This window comes from Eptesicus fuscus, chromosome 6 (genome assembly GCF_027574615.1).
Source record: "Eptesicus fuscus isolate TK198812 chromosome 6, DD_ASM_mEF_20220401, whole genome shotgun sequence".
In the NCBI taxonomy this organism is placed as follows: domain Eukaryota; kingdom Metazoa; phylum Chordata; class Mammalia; order Chiroptera; family Vespertilionidae; genus Eptesicus; species Eptesicus fuscus.
In genome coordinates, this window is record NC_072478.1 from 44,046,050 (window position 1) to 44,068,384 (window position 22,335).

The 22,335-nt window shown below is 44.6% G+C and overlaps 1 pseudogene; it reads left to right on the forward strand.

The window, feature by feature from the left end:
* The first annotated feature begins 20,990 nt into the window (after positions 1-20,990).
* On the forward strand, positions 20,991-21,527 carry LOC114231578 (60S ribosomal protein L12-like; annotated as a pseudogene).
* Positions 21,528-22,335: the final 808 nt, after the last annotated feature.

The following is a 22,335-nucleotide window of genomic DNA, read 5'->3' on the forward strand; positions in this document are numbered from 1 at the left end:
TGGTATTTGTCTTTCTCTGACTGGCTTATTTCACTTAGTATAATAATCTCCAGGTTTATCCATGTTATTGAAAAAGGTAAGAGTTCCTTTTTTTATGGCTGCCTAGTATTCCATGGTGTTAATGTACCACCACTTTTTTATCCACCCATTTACTGATGGGCACTTGGGCTTTTTCCAGATCTTGGTTATTGTAAATAATGCTGTATATATTGTTTCTGATTGGTGTATTGGTAGTCTTAGGATAAATTCCAAGAAGTGGGATCAGTACTTCTCATCTTTTGTACAGCTTCAAAATACTCTCTTGTATGGATTTATCAGAATTGCTCAACTAGTCCTCTTATGGCCATATGGGCTGTTTCCAATCTTTTGCTATTACAAAAAGTGCTATAAAGTATAGCTTTCTGCACACATCTTCTCATATATTTTACAGTACAACTTTTTTTAAAACGTATTTTTATTGATTTCAGAGAGGAAGGGAGAGGGAGAGAGCGATAGAAACATCAATGATGAGAATCATTGATTGGCTGCCTCCTGCATGCCCCCCACTGGGGATTGAGCCTGAAACCTGGGCATGTGCCCTGACCAGGAATCAAACCGGTGACCTCTTGGTTCCTGGGTCGACACTCAACTGCTGAGCTACAGCCGGCTGGGCTACAGTACAACTTTGAGATACATTGCTAGATGTGCAACTGCCAGACCAAAAACGAAAAACATAAATAAAGTTGCTTGATGTTGCCAAATTCTCTATGCTGGTTGTGCCATCGTGTATTCCAACTAGCAGTGTCTGAAAATGACTACTTCCCCATAGCCTCACCCAGCGTATGTTGTCAAACTTTTGCATTTATGTCACTTTGGCGGGTAAGAAACAGTGACATAGTAATTCACATTTTTCTTGTTATCAGCAAGATTGAACACCTTTTCATATGTTTAAGGGCCACTTGCATTATTTTCTATCATATCTGATCATAACTCTTGTGTATTTTACTACAGGCCATTGGCCTTTTTCTGTTCTACTTTTAAAAGGATTAGCTAACATTCTAAAGAAGGACAACAGATGCATCAACAGAGAATTACAATAAAATGTAGTGAGGGCGTTGATGGTTAGAGTAATACAGTTTAAAAAAATAAAACAGGCCCGGCTGGTGTGGCTCAGTGGTTGAGCATCTACCTATGATCCAGGAGGTCACGGTTTGATTCTCAGTCAGGGCACATGCCTAGGTTACAGGCTCAATCCCCAGGGAAAGCTGTGTAGGAGGCAGCCAATCAATGATTCTTTCTCATCATTGATGTATCAATCTCCCTCTCCCTCTTCCTTCTTCTCTGAAATTAATACAAATATATATATATATATATATATATATATATATATATATATATATATTAAATACCAAATTTGTTCCTGGAGACATGGGAATGAAAGGAGGACGCCCTGAGTCAGCAGGAGCAGAGGGTGAGGGCTCACAGTGTGGTGAGGCAGGGTTTCCCAGAGGAAGTGCCATTTGAACTGTAGGCGAGGAATGGGAGGGGGCTGGAGGATGGCGTGGGCATGGAGGGTATTTTGGACAAAGGGGACGGCTTGAGAAAAAGGCTCAGAGGGGAGAAACAGCTAACAGAACTGTGCATAGCAAAAATACAAGTTCATCACTGCAGGAGGTCATAGTCATGGTCATGGCCAAGAGGGGGAGATGGGGCTGCAGAGCTCTCAAAGCCATTCCAGGGGCTTGGACTTGATTCTGTAGGCAATGAGGACCCTTGGTGGGTGTTAAACAGGCAGAGACTGGTCAGACTTGGGTTTACATAGAAGATGCTTGACTGTGGGGAGAAGGAGCTTGAGGCAAAAAGCCTGGGGACAGGGCCCCAGGAGGCAGCTGTTGAAGTGGTTCAGGGAAGTGACAATGAGGACCTGAACTAAGGCAGAGATGACAGGAATGGAGCAGAGACATTTGGGAAATGTGCTGAATAGAGGTCACAAGGGGTCAAATGACCTCCGTTTTCCTGCTTGGGTGACTGGCAAGTAGTAGTAGTAGTACCACAAAATTAGAGAAAACAAAAGTAAGAAAGAAAACCAAGGCCAATCAATAAAGCGAAGTGCGGATTTGTGTATGCTGCATGGCAGGCTACCAGGGCAGTTAAAATTAAACCCAAATTATCCTAAAATGTTGTGACAGCTACTGAACTTGTTACAGGGGATTAAAGATGATTTCCTGTGGCCACCAGATGCATTTAAAATTTGCAGGGACAAAATGCCTTTTGTTCATGAAACAATAGCAGCCTCCTCTACTGAAATAGGGTTTGCTGCTTGGCACAAATGACATTTGGCTATTGTCTTGCTTCGCTAATTTAACAATGACTCCAGAGTTGATCACCACTTCCACAGTACAAGGTGGAGGCCAACGCAGCATCCCTGCAAAGCACATCCTGGTCCAACACTTAGGAAAGCATTAAGTTATACACTGTAATGACGTAAAAGCAATGGAAACTGGAAACTTGTGTTCAGCAGTGGTATATATCTCTAGGCAAATATAGGTCAGAATTTGCTAAAATTACACACTAGCGTTCAAATATCCTATTACTAAGCACACTTTGCAAACTGGGGAGCTTTGGCACCCCGGTACTAGTAAATCTTTCTTTATAAATTTAAGCACAAAATATTTTTTTAAATATGTTTATTGATTTCAGAGAGGAAGGGAGAGGAAGAAAGAGATAGAAACATCAGTGATGAGAGAGAATCATTGATCGGCTGCCTCCTGCACACCCCCTACTGGGGTTTGAACCCGAAACCCCAGCATGTGCCCTGACCAGGAATAAAACCGTGACCTCCTGGTTCATAGGTCAACACTCAACCAATGAGCCACACTAGCCGGGCACCTCCTATATTTCTGTTTTCAGGCAACAATCATGGAAAACACATGGAATGGAGTCACAGACTTGGCTTTAAATCTCAACCACTCTTATTGTGTAACATCGACAAGTTGATTTTTCTGTAAAATGAGAAGTGTTATGCCTACCTATAGGGCAAAGGAGATAATGTATATAAAATGCTTTTCACCGTACATGACACATAGTATCTGCTCAATAAATATTTGCTATAACATTAGTCTTGTCACCCCTCTCCTTCACCTTTGCCACTCCCCAATATTACCTTAGAAAACACACACAATTAATCCAAATTTAAAGTGTGACCACCATGACCTTACTTACTAAATTTGGGTTTGCAAGGCCCAGCTCACAAAAGGGTCTATAGTCTTCCTCCTACTCATTTAGCTGGAATTCAGGTAAGTTGGCACCACAATTACAGTGGTGTTATTTCCTGCCCGTCCAGTCAACCCAACGTCCCACAGTTGCTTTTTCTATAAAAACACAGTTTTTAAACAATGAAAACCACAGAACATTATCATTGCTATCTCCTAATTGCTAAACCATACATTAAGAAACAATAAATAATTAAAGCAAGTGTTTTAGCAACAATAATGGCCACATCTTCCAAATGTGCAAATAGTTATTGTTACCGGAGACTGAGCCCCTCGGGGTTTTTTCCCAGTGAGCCCCTCGGGGTTTTTTTCCCAGTGAGCCCCTCGGGGTTTTTTCCCAGTGAGCCCCTCGGGGTTTTTTTCCCAGTGAGCCCCTCGGGTTTTTTTCCCAGTGAGCCCCTCGGGGTTTTTTCCCAGTGAGCCCCTCGGGGTTTTTCCCCAGCAATCTGATACAGGGAGAGGTTGCCTAAGGAGCTAACCAAAAGGTACAGGAGAGCAGGAAGCAGTCAGGACAAAAATCCACCCCCTCCCCTCCAACCCAGGGAGCTTTCCTCCCCACTCTGGCTTACAAAAGAATCTGTCCTCTCTTTTTCTCATGCAGCGCTGAGGATACCAAAAGCCTTTGGAATTTGCTCTAATGTTTATGTGGTCTTCCTCTGCACACCGGCTTAATGTTCTGTGAAATCGTCTTCACTGAGCAATGGACAAATATAATTGCAGGCTTCCTATGTGCCAGACACCGTGCTGAACACTTCCCCGGAGGTTTTCTCATGATCTCCACAGTGATGCTATGGCACAGAATTGCTCTCCCCTACTTGTTGCTAAGCTCAGTGAGTTCCAGGGGCTAGTGTCACCGCTGTGCTTATTGTCCCCGCGTGACCAAGAATGTAGAATCCCAAGTCTGGTTAATTATTTCTGAGTTGTTATAGCTGAAACCTAAGTTTGATTGTCAACAAACACATTTGTCAAAATGGTACTTTTGTTGTTGTTGTTAATCCTCACCCGAGGATATTTTTTCATTGATTTTTAGGGAGAGTGGAAGATAGAGGGAAAGACAGAGAGAAACATCAATGTGAGAGAAACACATCTATTGGTTGCCTCCTACACAAGCCCTGACCAGGGCCTGGGCCGGGAGGAGCCTGCAACCAAGGTATGTGCCCTTGATCGGAATCGAACCCGGGACCTTGGTCCACAGGCTGACGCTCTATCCACTGAGCCAAACCAGCTAGGGCTAATGGTACTTTTAATAGGAGTGACATCCTCCCATGTGGTCACAGGTAGAAGCTATTCTCTGTTGTGCTATTGCAACTTCCCAGCCTGTGAATGCAACTGGTACAACAGTAACATTCAATCCTCGGTTTTCTTACCCTAATACCCCTCCTACCTTTGAAAACACAGAAAATCAATCTACTTCCAAATTTCTCCTCTTTTCTCTCCACCAACACAAATCTCTGGAAGTCCCACATGCTTCCTTTACTGCTATCCCATATACCAGTGGTCAGCAAACTCATTAGCCAACAGAGCCAAATATCAACAATACAACGATTGAAATTTCTTTTGAGAGCCAAATTTTTTAAACTTAAACTTCTTCTAACGCCACTTCTTCAAAATAGACTCGCCCAGGCCGTGGTATTTTGTGGAAGAGCCACACTCAAGGGCCAAAGAGCCGCATGTGGATCGCGAGCCGCAGTTTGCCGACCACAGCCATATTCTGTTGCTCTTTACCTCCCTCCCCATTTTAACTTCAATTTTTTCTATTACATTTTACATTCAATATTATATTCATTTCAGGTATACAGCATTGTGGTTAGACTTTTATATCTTACGAAGTGATCTCCCTGATAAGTCTAGTACCCACCTGGCCCCATACATAGTTATTATAATAGTATTGACTATGTTCCCTATGCTGTACTAGAATCCTCATGACTGTTCTGTAACTGCCAATTTATACTTCTTAATCCCTTTGCCTTTTACATCCAGTCCCCCAAGTTTCCTCTCATCTGTCAACCCTCAGACCATTCTTTGTAACTATGAGTCTGTTTCTATTGTGTTTGTTTGCTTATTTTGTTTTTTTTTAGATTCCACGTATAAATGAAATCATATGGTATTTGTCTTTCTCTGTATGATTTATTTCACTTAGTATAATATCTGTTAGGTCCAACCGTGCTGTTGCAAATGGTAAAATTTCATTCCTTTTTATGGCTGAGTAATGTTCCATTGTATATGTGTACCACTTCTATTTTATCCAGTTGTCTATTGATGGACATTTAGGTTGATTCCATATCTTGACTATCCTATATAATAAAGAGGTAATATGCAAATTGACCCTCACACCCTCACAAGATGGCCTTCCCACATTGTCACAAGATGGCCACCTCCACATTGTCACAAGATGGTCGGCAGGGGAGGGCAAGTTGGGGGCAACCAGGCCTGCAGGGGAGGGCAGTTGGGGGGGACCAGGCCTGCAGGGGAGGGCAGTTGGGGGCAACTGGGCCTATAGGTGAGGGCAGTTGGGAGTGGTCAAGCCGGCAGGGGAGCAGTTAGGTGTCAATGAGGCCGGCAGGGGAGTGGTTAGGGAGCAATCAGGCAGGCAGGTGAGCGGTTAGGAGCCAGCAGTCCTGGATTATGAAAGGGGTGCAGGCTTGGCTGAGGGACACCCCCCCACACACTGCATGAATTTCATGCACCGGGCCTCTAGTTGTAAATAATACCACAATGAACAAAGGGAGGCATATATCTTTTCTAATTAGTGTTTTAGATTTCTTCAGATAAATACTCAGGAGTGGAATGGCTGGGTCATATGATAGTTCTATTTCAAATTTTTTGAGGAACCTCCATACTGTTCCCCAGAGTGGCTGCACCAATCTACATTCCCACCAGCAGTGCACGAGGGTTTCCTTTTCTCCACATCCTCACCAATAGTTGTGGTTTGCTGATTTATTGATGATGGCCATTCTGATAGGTGTGAGGTGATATCTCATTGTGATTTTAATTTGCAGTTCTCTGATGATTAGTGACTTTGAATATCTTTACACACACGCTTTTGCTCTTTAAGTTCTCACTTGGCTGTTGCTCAAGCCAATGAAGTCCCTCTCCACGTTGGCCCCTGGCCAAAGAATTCAGGTAATCTCTGCTCCCGACTGCTTCTGGGCTCCCGCTGCCATTCCATTCTCTGTGCCACCATTCTGACTCAGACTCACACCAGGAAGAGAGATAAGAGATGACCCCTTGGAGGGCCACCAACAGGACAACACAGTTTGTGTAACAGCTCTTTGGATGACTTAATGAGCATACTACTAACACACAGGGTCAACTAGACACCACTGATTTGCACACCCCTCTACGCTAACCCTCAGGTCTTTAGTTGAATACAGTGCCCTTTGCCATACTTACCTTTTGCTCCTAATGAATGATCTCTACTGCCTGGAGAAACCTACCTGTGGGAAATTTCTTTCATCACACCCTCCCTTCCGCCCAGCGCCCTTTTCCTGTCCCTCACCCAGTTCACCAGACACACTTCAAGTTATTTTCTCTAGAAACTCCCAGGTCTCTCTGAAAACACGGGGTGTGGTGAGCTCCCGGGAGGAAGCAGAGAGGGAATGTTTCCCCGTGCACAGCCAGGAACCAGCCCCTCTTACTTCTCCGAGGAGATGTACTTTCATAATGGAATATAAATATTTACTTTCATTGTTTGTTCATTTATTTTGTTCTTTTGATTCCACATGTAAGTGAAGTCACATGGTGCTTGTCTTTCTCTATTTCACTTACAAAGCAGAGTGACTTATATTCGTCTAGCTTCCCAAGATGAAGCATAATTTACAGTAGTTCCTCGTTGAAACGTTTCATGTAAATGTTAGACCTTTGACACTGAGAGAGAAGACAGAGCTTCTTACTATTGGCCAATCACTTGCTGAGCCATAGAAGGAGCATTCCAATCTATGGAAATTGATCCTCAAAGAGGGTCATTACAAACATTCATAAAAGTAGCTGTCACCTTTTACTTGAAATGAATCAGACACTACTTTATAGTCTGGGTATTTGGTCTAGTCCTAAGAAAACACTTCACTTCTTTGTAAATTTATATTTTTTAGCAAATTCAGCAGGATTTCAATGGGAAAAATAACTTTTATTATATATTTTATGTGGTTTTTTAAAAAAACTTTATCTTTTTATTCAACTCTAATGCAACATTTAAAATGTGATTTCAAATGTCTGGGAACAGTTTGAACTGAGGAGGGTGACATCCAGGAAAGAACACATGGCCTGGCTGGCGTGGTTCCGTGGTTAGAGCATTGCCTGGCACACTCAGGTTTGATATCTGGTCAAGGGGACATACTTGGGTTGCAGGTTCGATCCCTGGCCCTGGTTGTTACACATGCAGGAGGCAACCAATTGATTTGTCTCTCTCACCTCACTCTCTCCACCTCTCCCCCCCCCCGCCCCCCCCGCTTCCACTCTCTCTAAAAATCAATGGGGAAAATATCCTCAAGTGAGGATTAACAACAACAACAACAAAAAAGAAAGAACACAGGAATGTGTCTGGGACCTCAGTGGTGGGAGAAGTTAAGACCCTCCCCAATCCCCACTACGACACAACCTGAATGAGAGAAGTTTAACCCAAACCAAGTTAAATTCCCCGAATCAAGGAAAATGAAGGTTGTGGTGGAGAACAAATCGTGGACTAGAGGAAAAACAGCAAGATGTAAGAGAAGGGTTTGGTAGGCTGGGAGGCAGTGAGGGAGGGGCACACAGGACCCCGAGGAGGTGGATCACAGCAACTTACCCAAGAAACTGGAGAAGTCTAATTGCAGGAAATGTCCAATTTTTAGTATTAAGTTGTTTGTTACCTGTGCTTTGCTGTATTCCATTTGGCAGCTTCTTGTTGGTGGCATTTGGGGGAGTTGAAGAAAGCGGGCAGGGCCTGTTGTAGAAGAAAACTGAGGGCAAGAAGAGCACCTCAGTGGCAGGTGGGGTGGGGAGGGGTGGGGGATGATTCCAGAGAGAACAGTGACAAAGGGGAGAATAAACCTGCCGGGGACCCTCCAAATCCTAGAAGAGAGGATTTCCACAATCAGAGGGCGGGGAGTAGCACAAGGCATTTCGTTAGGGGTACTGCAGTAACAGCTGAACCTTAGCTGGTTTTGCTCAGTGGATAGAGTATCAGCCTGCGGACTGAAAGGTCCCGGGTTCGATTCTGGTCAAGGGCACATACCTCAGTTGCAGGCTCCATCCTGGCCCTCGTTGGGTTGAGTGTGGGAAGCAACCAATTGATGTGCCCCTCTCACATCAATGTTTCTCTCTCAGTCTCTCCCCCTCCATTCCACTCTCTCTAAAAGATCAATGGAGCCCTAGCGGGTTTGGCTCAGTGGATAGACCGTCAGCCTGCGGACTGAAGGGCCCCAGGTTTGATTCCGGTCAAGGGCACATGCTGGGGTTGCAGGTTCAATCCCCAGTACGGGGCTTGCAGGAGGCAGCCCATCAATGATTCTCTCATCATTGATGTTTCTATCTCTCTCTTCCTCTCCCTTCCTCTCTGAAATCAATAAAAATGTATTTTTTTAAAAGAGATCAATGGAAAAATACCCTTTCGTGAGGATTAACAAAACAAACAACAACCAGCGGAGCCCAGAGGCTGAAAAGCCTGAGGATTTCAGGTACTGATATCTCACACCTACATGTAGCCATAGTCCAAATCAAAGGGTAGGCCAAAAACAACGAAAATATTTGAAAATAATGTTTTAGTACTATAAAAAGTTTAAGTAATGAGGGCCGTGATTGTTTAATCATTGGGGTGTGTAATCTCAACTTTATAAAATGTATGAAAGCTGGAGTATTTTTAAGTTGATGAAATCATAGCTACATTCCTTATTTTGGATGACTCACAGTTTCTTTATATAAGCTGAACATTGTTCTTACAGCAGCCAGCACTGGAGTTTCTCTTTGGTTGGAAACTTAATTATTTTTTGGTCATTTAAGGTGAAGAAGAAGAAGCCCTGAGGCATGGTCTAAAGGAGCCTATGAAATGGATAGTTTTAAATCATTCAACAAAAAAATAAAAGGAATGTGGGGGGTGGGAATGGCAATGAGAGAGGCAGGGCAGGAAGGAGGAAGTGATGTGGACTGAAGAACTTAGAAGGATGGAAGTGGACAAAAATGGTGTGTTAGTTCACCTGTTGCTGTATCACAAAGTATCCCAAAACTTGGTGGCTGTTTCCTGCAGGCCCCCTACTGGGGATGGAGCCTGCAACTCAGCACGTGCCCTTGACTAGAATCGAACCCAAGACCCTTCAGTCCACAGGATGACGCTCTCTCCACTGAGCCAAACCAGCTAGGGCTAATTGTGTATTTTTAAAATTACCTCTGATTTTCAGGGCAAAATTTAAACAATTTTAAATTCAAAAGATGTCATCTCATCCCTGCCTTGTCCCGTGACTTGATTAATTGCATTTTTTAATCAGCTAAAACTTATCATCCATTCCTAAGAAACTCGGTCTCCATTAGCCTCTATCTTGATCAGTTGTGTCCCAAAGCCACATTACAACAGATTCTTGGTAATCTGAATACCAAAATGCTCCTAGATAATTGGGAAAAAAAGACACACCAGCCGGGCCAGAGTGTTCAGTGGTTGAATGTTGACTTCAACTCCCCCTCAGGGCACATGCCCAGGTTGTGTGCTCCATCCACAGTGGGGGGTGTGCAGGAGGCAGCCGACCAATGATTCTCTCTCATCATTGATGTTTCTCTCTCTCTCTCCTTCTCCCTTCCTCTCTGAAATCAATAAATATATATATTTTTTAAAAAAACAAAAACACCAGTGAGTAGAATTTCTTGCATCCACCAAACAAGCTCTCCAGGGGAAACACAGGTAAAAAAAACAAAACAAAACAAACAAACAAAGAACAACAACAAAAAAGCCACGAGGCTGGAACTCGATGTTGACATTATCAAAGCACAGTATGGCCTATCCTGCTCCCTGGTGTTCGGTGATGCTGTCCTCAGGTTTCCAAAGTTCTAAAATAAATTAATATGCATAAGAAGAGGGGGTTTCAAACACGAGAACCATGCTATGATAGCACATCACAGAATCGCATTTACTAGAGCGAAGCACAAGGAGGAGGAAAAAAGGAAACCAGCTCCTCCTCCCAGCATTTAGAGGTGACACGCAGTGTGGGCCTGCTCACCGTCACCAGAGACTGTTCATTCTGCAAGCGGTTTGGGTAGCACACAAAAGGCACTGTTTGCCCTTATCTAAGCCACCTGAACTGGCTCAAGTAACCACCGGGTATTCATTCTCGTCCCTCCTCCAGAGCCGGGGAGCTGAGAACAGACCTGGCCTCTGTTTCAGACGGAAGTCATCGACCCTTTTGTGCAACCACCCGGGGCGGGAGGCGAGCCCTCCTGAGCCTGTGCCCATCCCCTGGCGCGGCCAGATTCTGAGCCCAGCGTGCGGGGGGCGCTGGAATGCTTGGCAAGCGCCCGCGCCGTGAAGCGCGTCATTGTGCTGAGCATGTTCCCACGTCGGACTCTCAAAATGCTCAGTTCCCTGGAAAACGTTCCAAAGAAGTTTCCCTGTATTAGGCTTTGTCTTCTCATCTTTCACAAAGGCCGTCGGCCCTCTGTTCAGACGGGGGTTGCCTTTCCATGGGCATTCCTGTTGGCCCCGAGCCACGGAGACGAGAGCCACCGTCACGGGGCCACGGAGGGGGAAGGCTGGGGGCGGGGGTAACGCGCCCCGGTGTTTGCCCCCACGGTCACCATGCAGAAGGACCCTGGGATGAAAATGCGGATCTGTTAGTTTCTGAAGATATTGCCAAAGAAGCGTGTTTACAGTGATCACTAATCGTTGTTTTTGAAAAGTGAAGTAATTGACCACATGATACAGAGTTTGAAATTAGTTAGTGTCAGAATATAAAGCATCAGCTTTTAGGTTGAAATCTGCGATTTGAATTATTTAAAATACAGACGTCAAACTGTTTAATGTCAGATAAGTGCATTATACTTAGAAACTACCCACCACTAATTTTCACAGAAAGAAAATAAAAGAGCTTTCTGATTATTGTAAATTTGCAACAAAACAAAAAAAAGATAGGGATTTCTGCAAAATCACTGTCAAGAAAAATAAAGTCACACCAATTGGTCACATTTCAGTGGATTCTGCCTTCAACGCAGATTAGCTTATTTCTTTTAATTTAAATAAATAAGAAGGCACAGCTAGGCCATTTAAGCATTTTGTTTTTCTTTCACTGCACAGAAATCTAAGTCATCTTTATTGATTTTCTGAAAGCAGCGCATTTAGTAGCTTTGAACATTATTGAGAGAATGTCAGAAAGAAGCTTGAAATGCATAGATGATATCAAAATACTCAGAGGCTCATTAAAGGATGGGGTGCCAACCAAGAGATTTTAAACACAGTCACTTGTTTGATCCCAAGGTAAGACTTTTAGTCAACTTTTTTTGAAGGTATTCTTTAGAGTGTTCTGAATTATTATGATTCTTTTGGGAGTGTTAGTCACTCGTTCTCATTTTTCTTTTTCTATGAGGTCAGGATCTACTTAAAACTTATTTAAAAGCCATACAAATTTTGTGTCTGGAAAATAGGGTTCTACTTCCACGGATATCCCAAATATAGACTGCATTATATCGCTGACGGTTAGCTGTCATGGAAGAGACAAAAGTAAATCTGATCGTGGAGAAGTCTTGGTAGGAAATGGGCATTGAGGTAAAGACAACTTTTGATTCGTAGAATTAAAAATTTTTAATAACTATAAGGTGATTTTCTTTCCACCTGAGGATATATTTAGAGAGAGAGAGAGAGAGAGAGAGAGAGAGAGAGAAACACTGATGTGAGAGAGAGACACCAATTGGTTGCATAGGTACACCAGGCCAGGAATTGAACCCCGGAAACTTTTGGTGTACAGGCCAACGCTTCAACCAACTGAGCCACCCAGCCAGGGTGATCTAAGGCGATCTTTTGATAACATATCAAGTAACTTGGACATTATTTTCAAAATTGCATCTTGCTAAAAGACACTCCTCAGTGTCAGCACAATTCTCTGGCCCTGTACTGCTTTTTTTTTTTTTTTTTTTTTTTTTTGACCCAGTTGGGGAAGCAGTGAAAATAAAGTTAATGTGGCATTGATCAAACCTCTCATTTTGAGAGCATCTGGATCTCATTCTTCTTACTGGTAGTATTAGCATTGTTCTGCTTTATTTTTTTGACTGTTTGTGTGGAAGGATAACCCCAGCAGGCTTGACAAGTGGGAAGACAGGTGTGACTACCTGACTTTGGTGTTGGCCTGCTGAATTGAGTGGCAGAGAGAAGTGCTAGTACTTTTTAATAAATATGTATGAAATACATGGCAGTATAATAATAATATTAAAAGGGGGATGGGGGAAAGGAGTGTGTTAGGAGAAAGGATTACTGTCTACAGTAATTGAATCCTCCAGCCTCAGAGAGCCGTAAGATTAGATAAATATAAACACTGTTTTATTGCTTAAAATCTTAAAGATATTTCTAAGAAAATGCTCTTCGTTTTATTTTCTTTACAGAAACATAAAAAAAAGTGGCCATACAACAGGGTAACAGAGAGTTTTAGTAAATGTGGTTTGAATTATGTTCAGATGAATACAAAGGGACATGTTTTCTGGAAGAAGTGTCTAAGATTTTTTTTTAATTGCTTAAAACGGTTTAAGATTTGATATAGGCTTTGTGGGGGGAGCTTCATTCTTCTTGCAAATCTAATACCGCTAGACTGTAAGCTGCTCAAAAGAAAATGTGACATCCCTCCTCTCCCTGCTCCCCCGCCCCAAACCGTGCCTACTGCTTTGTACACAATAGGAAGTAAGAAATACTGTTGCCTGAATTACTAATGCATAACAGTCAGAAGCACTTTCATTACCAAATGAGAGCATTTACACTACGGTTATCCCCCAAATCTCTTGCTGCTCATTTATGAAATCCTATCTGCCATGAGATGCAACATCTACTTAGAACAATGAAAACAGAATATCTTTCTTGTATTCCGTATTCTCCTTTCACCGTGGATTTGTTTCCATGATAGCAGACACATTTGCCTTGTTTCCATTACTCAGTACAGTAAAGCTGTCTGGGTTTGTCAGGAGAGATGTGTATCCAGCTGTGCGCCGAAATACAGTACACGACTGGCATGCTTGTCGCAGTTGCTCTGTGGCCTATTACTCTCTATTGCATTACTGTGTAATATTTACTATGCGTGCCACCAGCTCCATCCTTTCCTCTCCTTCGTGGGCAGTGCCTGTGCCTGGTGCTTCCAAATCCTTCCTTGCTCCCCCTTTCTGACCCCTATGCCCCCCAGCTATCTCCTATCTAGCTCACCCCAGTCTAGGATGCTAAACAAACAAACAAACCAAGTTTCCCTTGCCGGCACTTACTGGTAATGTCCAAAGTCCCAAAAGAAAGTGAGAATGACTCAGATGAAGGGAGATAGACAAAAGAGAGGAGGAATCCAGGGACAGATATTCCGATCAGGTGAGTCTCACGGGGAGAGAGGATGAGGAAGGGGGTACAGGCATGATCGCATCTCCTTTGTACTTTCTCTGCGAATAACCCTGGGAGGAGCCAGGTACACAGACGGCAGGCTGAGGTCTCACAGCGGTGGCCAGTGGGTTAGTGTGCACACCGTTGTGATTGCTTTTCCTTTTCAAACGCACCACTATGAAAACAGCAGACTGCGTGTACAGATGTCAATGTCCAGCTACTCTTGAAAAGCTGGGAGACCTGGCCTCACCTTCCTGCATGGCAGCGGTTGGCTGGAGCTGAGCAGAGCTTCCTGCACCCCATGGTTTAAGGAGACCCTGAAACACACACACACACACACACACACACACACACACACACAACTCTTGCACACAATAACAGATTTATCTACCCAGATGTCACAGACTGAGGCTACCCAGTTGTGCAGATAAAACAGACTTAAAGTGGTGAAAAGTTTTGGATTTAGAACTCGGCTCCTCCACTCACTTCATTACCGTCTAGAGCAGTGGTAGGCAAACTCATTAGTCAACAGAGCGGCAAACTGTGGCTTGGGAGCCGCATGTGGCTCTCGAGCTGCAGTTTGCCAACCACTGGTCTAGAGGTGAGCCTCGCTCTTCCCTTCTGTAGATGGGGAGGGGATGCTGCTCTGTGCCCTCACCGGGTTGTCATGGGGATCTAGCATGGATGGACCTGGAGAGCGTTATGCTGAGTGAAATATGTCAGAGAAACACAAATACCATATGATTTCACTTATATGTGGAATCTAATGAACAAAATAAACAAGCAAACAAAATGGAAGCAGATTCATAGATACAGAAAACAGACTGACAGCTATTAGAGGGGAGGAGGTTGAGGGATAGGGTGTAAAAGGTGAAGGGATTAAGCAAAAAACAAACATCAACAAAACCATCTTATAGACACAGACAACAGTGTGGTGATTACCAGAGGGAGAGGGGTGTGGGAGGAGGTAGAAGAGGGTAAAAGGAGGTATAAATGGGGATGGAGGGAGACTTGACTTGGGGTGGTGAACACACAATACCGAATACAGATGATGTATTAGAAAATAGTGCACCCAAAACCTATATAATTTCATTAACCAATGTCACCCCAATAAATGTAATAAAAATTTAAAAATATTTTTCTTTAAAAAATGATTTAACTGAAAGTACTGAGTACCCACTCTGTTGCACGTTTTTGTTGATCATTCCTTTGGGTTGTGTTATCCACTCTGTGAAATATTTTAGAATACAAATAGGCGTGGGTGTAATATGGCAATTTAGGTATGCATAATGGCACCTAGGAGAACAGAAGATGGCTATGGCCAGTTCGGGGTCCTTCAGGACCCGGCACCTCACATTCTGGGGTTCCTTTACCCCACATCTTCCTGCTTCAGGTTGCCTCCAAGGACCTAGTGTGGCTCCTGGAAGTTCAAGGTGTCGTCTGTTTTCGAGTTCCTCTTCACTCCCCACCATTTAAGCCATTCCGGGAAGATATGGAGCACAGTGCTCCCACTCCTGGGACTCACTCCCAGCAGACTGAAGCCTTAGGTGACACAGGACAAGCCACAGAGATTTTCTTTTCCTTCCTCCCTCCCTCCCCCTCCCCTCCCTTCCTTCCTTCTTTTCTTCTCTTCAATTAGAAATGAATCTATACTTTAGCAGTCCCTATTCCAGTTTATCATCATTCCAGCTCAACTCTGTCTTTAAAATTCCTATAATAATAATCTTCCCTCCCATGCTCATCCCTCCCCCGAGTCACATGGGTGCAGGACATGCAGCCCTGACTCCTAACAATTCCGAGAAGCCGGGATCCTGGGCCCGTGTTCTCACAAGCCCGTCTGGCGGCCCCTGGCCCCTCTCCCTCCGCAGCACGCTCACAGCTTCCCTGTCACCTCCTGTGCTAACACCTCTCTCCAGGCCACGTCCCCCCCCAGAACACAGACGCAGGCTCCCTCCTGTCCTCCCTCCTGAAAGCTGCTGGGTCCCACATTCTTTCCTGGAGGGCGGGCAGCTACAGAAGAACATTGCACACGTGATGGAAAACCACGGGAGACTCAAGGTTTAAAAGCCTTGTTTGCAGAGGAGCGAGGCCGCCTGCCTGCCTGCCTGCCTCTGCCGTCCAGCTGAGTTGCTGAATCTTGGAGCCCGTCTTGCCTCCTTGTGTAGGAACTGATGTCTGTCAGGGTCTCATTCTCCATCCCCTCCCACCCTGCCCTCCCCACGCACACGGAACATGCTTCAAACGCAATAATCTCTACAGCCTGCACTCGGCTCCCACTGGAATCGGCTTTTAAATCCTTGAGGACAGACAGCATTGAGCACCAGGCTAAGGCATCTCCGTGTGGCCTATTCCCCTGGCCCAAGGCTTCCACCAGAAACCCTGCATCTCAGAGCCCCGCCCCCGACGGTGTGAGTTTGCCTGAAGACCACATTGAAAGCCACCAAAGACACTGAGGTCTAGGGTCAAAGCATTTGGGTGCTTTTCTATTTCAGGAGAGATCCTGAGGGTGCCTCAGACCTCCTTAACGGAGGGCACATTCTCAGGAAAGATGGGCAGAATTCAGTTCGAAGGTAAGCAGGCTTTGACCCCCTACTGTGTGTGTATCGGTGGTGTGGCCTTCGGGACAAAGGACAGAACGTGGGGTGCTCTCTGGTGCTCCGACCACACCCCCTGACTCTCTCCTTTTCTTCTCCCTTTTGAGAATTTCCAAATGACGTCGGAAAGCGAACCATGTGAGCGAAACACAGCATCCGGAAGCTTTAGTGTTTGTGGTGTCTGTTGCCACAAGGAATGAGAAAAAAAAAATCTTGAAGGGTGATATTTATATGGTGAGTGTGGATAGCAATTATGTTCTGCTCAGGTTCTGAATTTCCAGGTGGATAGTAGAGGAGTGTGGGGGTGGGTGGGGGGTCCTAACCTCCCCCAGCCCCCGCCCCCCAGGACTGCATTTTTCAAGCAAAGAATAAAGGAAGCTTTTTTCTTTCTTTTTTTTGCAAAGGTTGGCTTCCAGCTCCCATTGTAAATTTGTGCCCCTGACATCCAACAATACGTTATCCGCACCTGTGTCAGACAGGGGAGGAGCGGCTTGTCTCAGCTTAGACTTCACCAGGCTCACAGTGATAACCAATTTTTCCAACACCCGCCCCCTCCCCATTCCTCATTTCCTTGCTCGCTCCCAGAGGTATGTTGTATTTCATTTTAAAGTGCTTAGAGACTACAGCAATATGCGCTATATAAATAATAAATGGAATGCAATCGAATTGGAAAAAGTCTTGGACCCCTGATTTTGGCTTACCTCCCAAAACAGACAGATTTTAGACATGCAAAAGCTGCTTCTTGGACAGGCTGGGGTTTATTTTTCTCTCCCTTTCTGAGGACCGTCGTTTCATATACTTGCGGGGATCCTGGTGTGCCTGCTTGGAGGTTAGGGGAAGTTCACAGCCTCCCATCTCCATTGTTCACGGTGGATGTGCTCAGCGTGGAGTTTCCCTGCCGATGGGATACAATGAATAAAGTCAGGGAAGGGAGAGCAGGGGGGAAAGGGCGGCGTCTGATAGGGTGGGATCAGACAAAACCAACAACAAGCAGGTGCTGACTTTGTACCAGGCATTGTGCTTGGGATACAAAGAACACTGAGAAACCAGCTCCGTTCCCAAAAGACAAGCGAGGCGCCACGCACAGTTATCACAGGCAGCCAAGTATGATAGATGCTCGGAGGAGGCGGTGGCCCGGGGGGAGGAGTCCATTTCACTCTGGAAAGGCTGCCTACTTGGGTCTTGGATCGGATTTTGGAGACGTGAGGACAAGCATTTGATGGAGAAAATAGAGTAAGCGGAGGTATAGAAACAGAAAAGCAACAGTGGGTGTGGGGAACCCATGGCGGTGGGATAAAGAGGCTGAGCCCAGGTTGAAGAGCAATGAAAGGAAGGGAGTCACTTCAGGAGGTCCTTCATTCCGGACGCTTCCTAACGAATCCTCGCCTAATCGTCTGCACAGCCTCGTGAGATGGATACTGTCATTCTCACTGTGCACGGAAGCAAACCGGAGGGTGAAGTATTAGCACAGGATGGGACTTGAACCCGGGCCTTGTGAGTCTGCAGCCGATGCTCGGTTACTGCTGTCCACATGCCCTTCCCATTGCCTCAGAGCCAGGACTCAGGGTTTGGGACTTACTTATGGACAGTAGGAGCCATTGAAGACTCTTTCAGGAAGGGAGAAATAGAGCCAGGTCAGAAAAGAGAATCTTCTTTAAAACGTTCAATTCCTACGTGTATGAAAGGGCCTCAGAGCAAGGGGTGCAGACGGGGCAGTCGGCAGGCAAGGGGCAGTGCTCATTTTCCGACTGCCCTTTTAATATATCGGATCCATTTAACAATCTGATAGAAGATTCTAGACCATTCTCTAGTAACCTGAAGTTTTCAGAGACTGAGTCGTATTAAAGGCACCTATTCCAAACTTAGTGCAAATTAAAGTCACTGAAACATCCAGAGCCAGAGCACTCATGTGAGCCTGGTGATGGAGGAGCTGGGAGAATCACTGGGGAAAAGTAATCTGAAATTAGAGATCACGTCCTACAAATGTTAATTTTTGGAAATTTGGAAACCTGTGTAACCCAACGTGTTTATTTTCTCATTATGTAATAATAGAAAGTAGACAAAAATTGTTGCATTCCCTTAATAAAATGTTTTATATTTGTTAAAATAGAAGATATCAGCACCGGATCAGATTATGAAATATTTATAATGTAATGTTACATGAAAAAAAAATGAGTATATGATTATAGTTTTTTTTTTAAATCTGTATATGTATTAGTAACTACAGGAGAAAAATAGAAAAAATGGTTATTGTATTGACTTGCACTTTTTTTTTCTCTAAAATTCTGGTTCTCTTGTTTTGAACATTTTCAAAGGGTATTATTTTCTAAATGTCATGGTTGTAGACAGAGGCAATGAGGGTGAAAGGGGACAGGAAACCCATTACTAAGAGCAGTAATATCAAACCACAATCAATGCCTTTTACTCTGAGTACTAGCAAAGGAAATGCAGTTGTTTGTTTTATCAACCAGAAATGCTTGGTATTGAATGCAGGGAACATATAGAACCTCTTTTTTTAAATGTATGCTTTGTAGCTATCATCAGGAAAACATTCCCTTTATTTTTTTCAGTTGCAGATGTCTTCATCTGTCTGAATAGGTTTATTAAGGGCAGCTCTGCCTAAAGGCAAAGAAATGGATAAGAACGTTAAAGTCTCTTTTAGGGGTACAATTGTATGACTATCACCCTAGACATTCACAGCTATTACAGAATAAAGAAAATAAATAGCTGTAAAGGAAGTAATGGAAGCATGGCTAAGAGTGCTTTATCTCTGGTTAAAAACATGATTATAATATGGAGAGAAATACACCTTTTTTCATTTTTACTGGTACATTATAAAAATGTAATAATGTAAGAATAACTGAAATAATAACGAACAATATTTTACAAGGTACTTTCATACCCATTACCTTTACAGTTTTATATAAAGTACCATATTGGTCCACAAATGACTATAATGCCGTTAATTTGCCTTCCCACTTTAATTTTAGGATAACCATTATTATGAAAATACAATAGTTTAAAAAAATCTAAGTGTAGATGTCATTGTGATAGGTACTTTCCAGAATAATATATCTTGAACATAGATCTAACCTGTGAGAGTTTATGTTCTAAAATGGATAGCGTGGATGGAGACGTATATCAGAGGACAGACAGCTCAGTAAGATGAAGGACAAAGAGAGGAAAGACAAAGGCATGACTTGGAGAGAACTGCCCGTAGACACATAAGAGTGGCAAATACAATACAGGTTCTCACTTCCCTATGCTTTAGAGTTCTGTGAAAGGCTGGCTGTTGAGTCTATTTCTTTTCTTTTTTTTTTTTCAATCCTTACCCAAAGATATTTTTTCCATTGATTTTAGAGAGAGTGGAAGAGAGAGGGAAAGACAGAGCAAAATATCGATGTGAGAGAAACACATTGATTGATTGCCTCCTGCACGTGCCCCATCCAGGGCCCGGGGAGGAGCCTGCAGCTAAGGTATGTGCCGTTGACAGGAATGGAGCCTGGGACCCTTCAGTCCGTGGGCTGAATGCTGTATCCACTGAGCCAAACCGGCTGGGGTTGGTTGAGATTATTCTTTGGCACAGACCCCAGAAAACAAGTTTTCCTGATTCCACATCCTAAAACATGAGTGTGAATCTAAGAATAATAAAATATGGGGTCAAATATTTTTAACATACGGTAGACGTTGATAAGAGCTGATTTTTAAATGCAGATGAGTTTTGTGAACAAACATTGGGGCGTGGATAATGTCTGAGCAGAGAGGGGAGACCATCACTGGGTTAAATAATGAGACATAGAGGACTGGCTTCCAAGAGATGGGCAGGGGGCAGACGTGGTGGGTTCTTCCCGCTGAGGGTATACAGATGCTGTGTGCCTGGCGCTAGAAGCTGACCTCAGAGATTCTTTGGGGTGAGAGCAAGCACCGAGAGCACGCATGAGAGTGTTCTCCAGACATGCCGAGGCCCAGTGCAGATCCGAGGGGAGGCAGCAGGGGCCCCCGGGTGCCCGGGCACAGCACAGTGAATCCTGCCATGGGTGGGCTGTGCAGACTCCTGCCAGACCTGACCGTTGAGCTCAGGGCGCCCACCAGCTTTGGGCGGGCCAAGTTAATATCCGGAAGGAACCACGTATGTTCTGAAGTTGCCTTGAGAGGGACCAAGACAGATTTCTAATTTTTCCAGCCAGGCCAGAGAAGGGAATAAACTCGGGAAGGGGGACTCTAGTGAGGAGTCCAATGACCAGGATGGGACCAAAAAGGACACCAATTCAGAGGCCGTATGGGGCGAATAGGGCACTGCTTCCCAGTCAGTGCCACACGGGATTCCCACTGATTCCCACTGGGGATCTCCGTCCTTGGTGCCCACGTCAGAACCGGAGCGCAGCTGAGCCTCCGGCGGTGTCAGGGGACCCGCACCCGGCAGGTGAAATCCACTCTCAGAGGAGCTGCAACCTGAAGCCCCAAGATTGGACCTGGGGGCTAAGTAGGAAGGGATCGCATTCTCCCAGACATTGGGAGAGACCTAAGAGTAATGGTGGTTTAAAGAGGGAATAGTGGGTGGAGATGGCGTAGAATAGGAAGATAAAGCATGTTCTGGCTTTTTCGGCTTTCAGCTCAGAAGAGGCTTAGATGCAACTTTCTTCGGTCGTCCAGAATCCGGGTTCATCCGAAACCACTTTCCTCAAAGCCCTATACCTGAGGTGCACTGGTGGGGAAGTGGGTGCCACGTCTGCCCTGGCCCCCAAGATCGGCCCTCTGGGCCTGTCTCCAAAAAAGGCTGGAGATGACGTTGCCAAAGCAACCAGTGATTGGAGGGGTCTGAGGATTACAGTGAAACTGACCATTCGGAACAGACAGGCCCAGGGGGAGGCAGTGCCCTCTGCCTCTGCCCTGATCACCAAAGCTCTCAAAGGACCGCCAAGAGACAGAAAAAAAAAGCAAAACAAGACAAAACAAAACATTAAGCACAGTGGAAATATCACTTTTGATGAGATTGTCAGCATTGCCCGATAGATGCAGCAATGACCTTCAGCTAGAGAACTCTCCGGAAGCATTAAAGCGATGCTGGGGGCTGCCCAGTCTGTGGGCTGCAATGTTGATGGCCACCACCCTCATGACATCATGGATGACATCAATAGTGGTGCGGTGGAATGCCCAGCTAGTTAATAAGAACTACAAAGGAGCCCTAACCGGTTTGGCTCTGTGGATAGAGCGTCGGCCTGCGAAGTCAAGGGTCCCAGGTTCGATTCCGGTCAAGGGCATGTACCTTGGTGGCGGGCACATCCCCAGTAGGGGGTGTGCAAGAGGCAGCTGATGGATGTTTCTAACTCTCTATCCCTCTCTCTTCCTCTCTGTAAAAAATCAATAAAATATATTTTAAAAAAAGAACTACAAAGGAGCCCTAACCGGTTTGGCTCAGTGGATAGAGTGTGGACTGAAAGGTCCCAGGTTCAATTCCGGTCAAGGGCATGTACCTTGGTTGCGGGCACATCCCCAGTAGGAGGTGTGCAGGAGGCAGCTGATCGATGTTTCTCTCCCATCGATGTTTCTAACTCTATCCCTCTCCCTTCCTCTCTGTAAAATAATCAATAAAATATTTTTTTTTAAAAAAAAGAACTACAAAGGAAAATGTTGCAATTGAAGATCATTTAACAATTAAAAAAAAGGGGGTGCATTTTCTGAATAGTTGTGTCTAGAAGGAGCTGCTAACACGGGAATGTCTGAGGGTCTCTGGGAGAGCGGAGGGGTGGACCTGCAGTCACCCTGGGACTCAGTCCTGTGCACAGCAAACCAACAGCATCACCTCTCCCTGCGACATTCCGAACCACAGGCAAACTCTGCTCCCAAGGCCCTTCCATAGAGTCGTATCAGGTGCCTAGAAAGCATGGGTTCCACGGATTTGAAACTAACATAACTGACTTTTGTTGCTACATTAAAGTAATTTAATTTGTTTAACATTTTCCCTTATTAATAA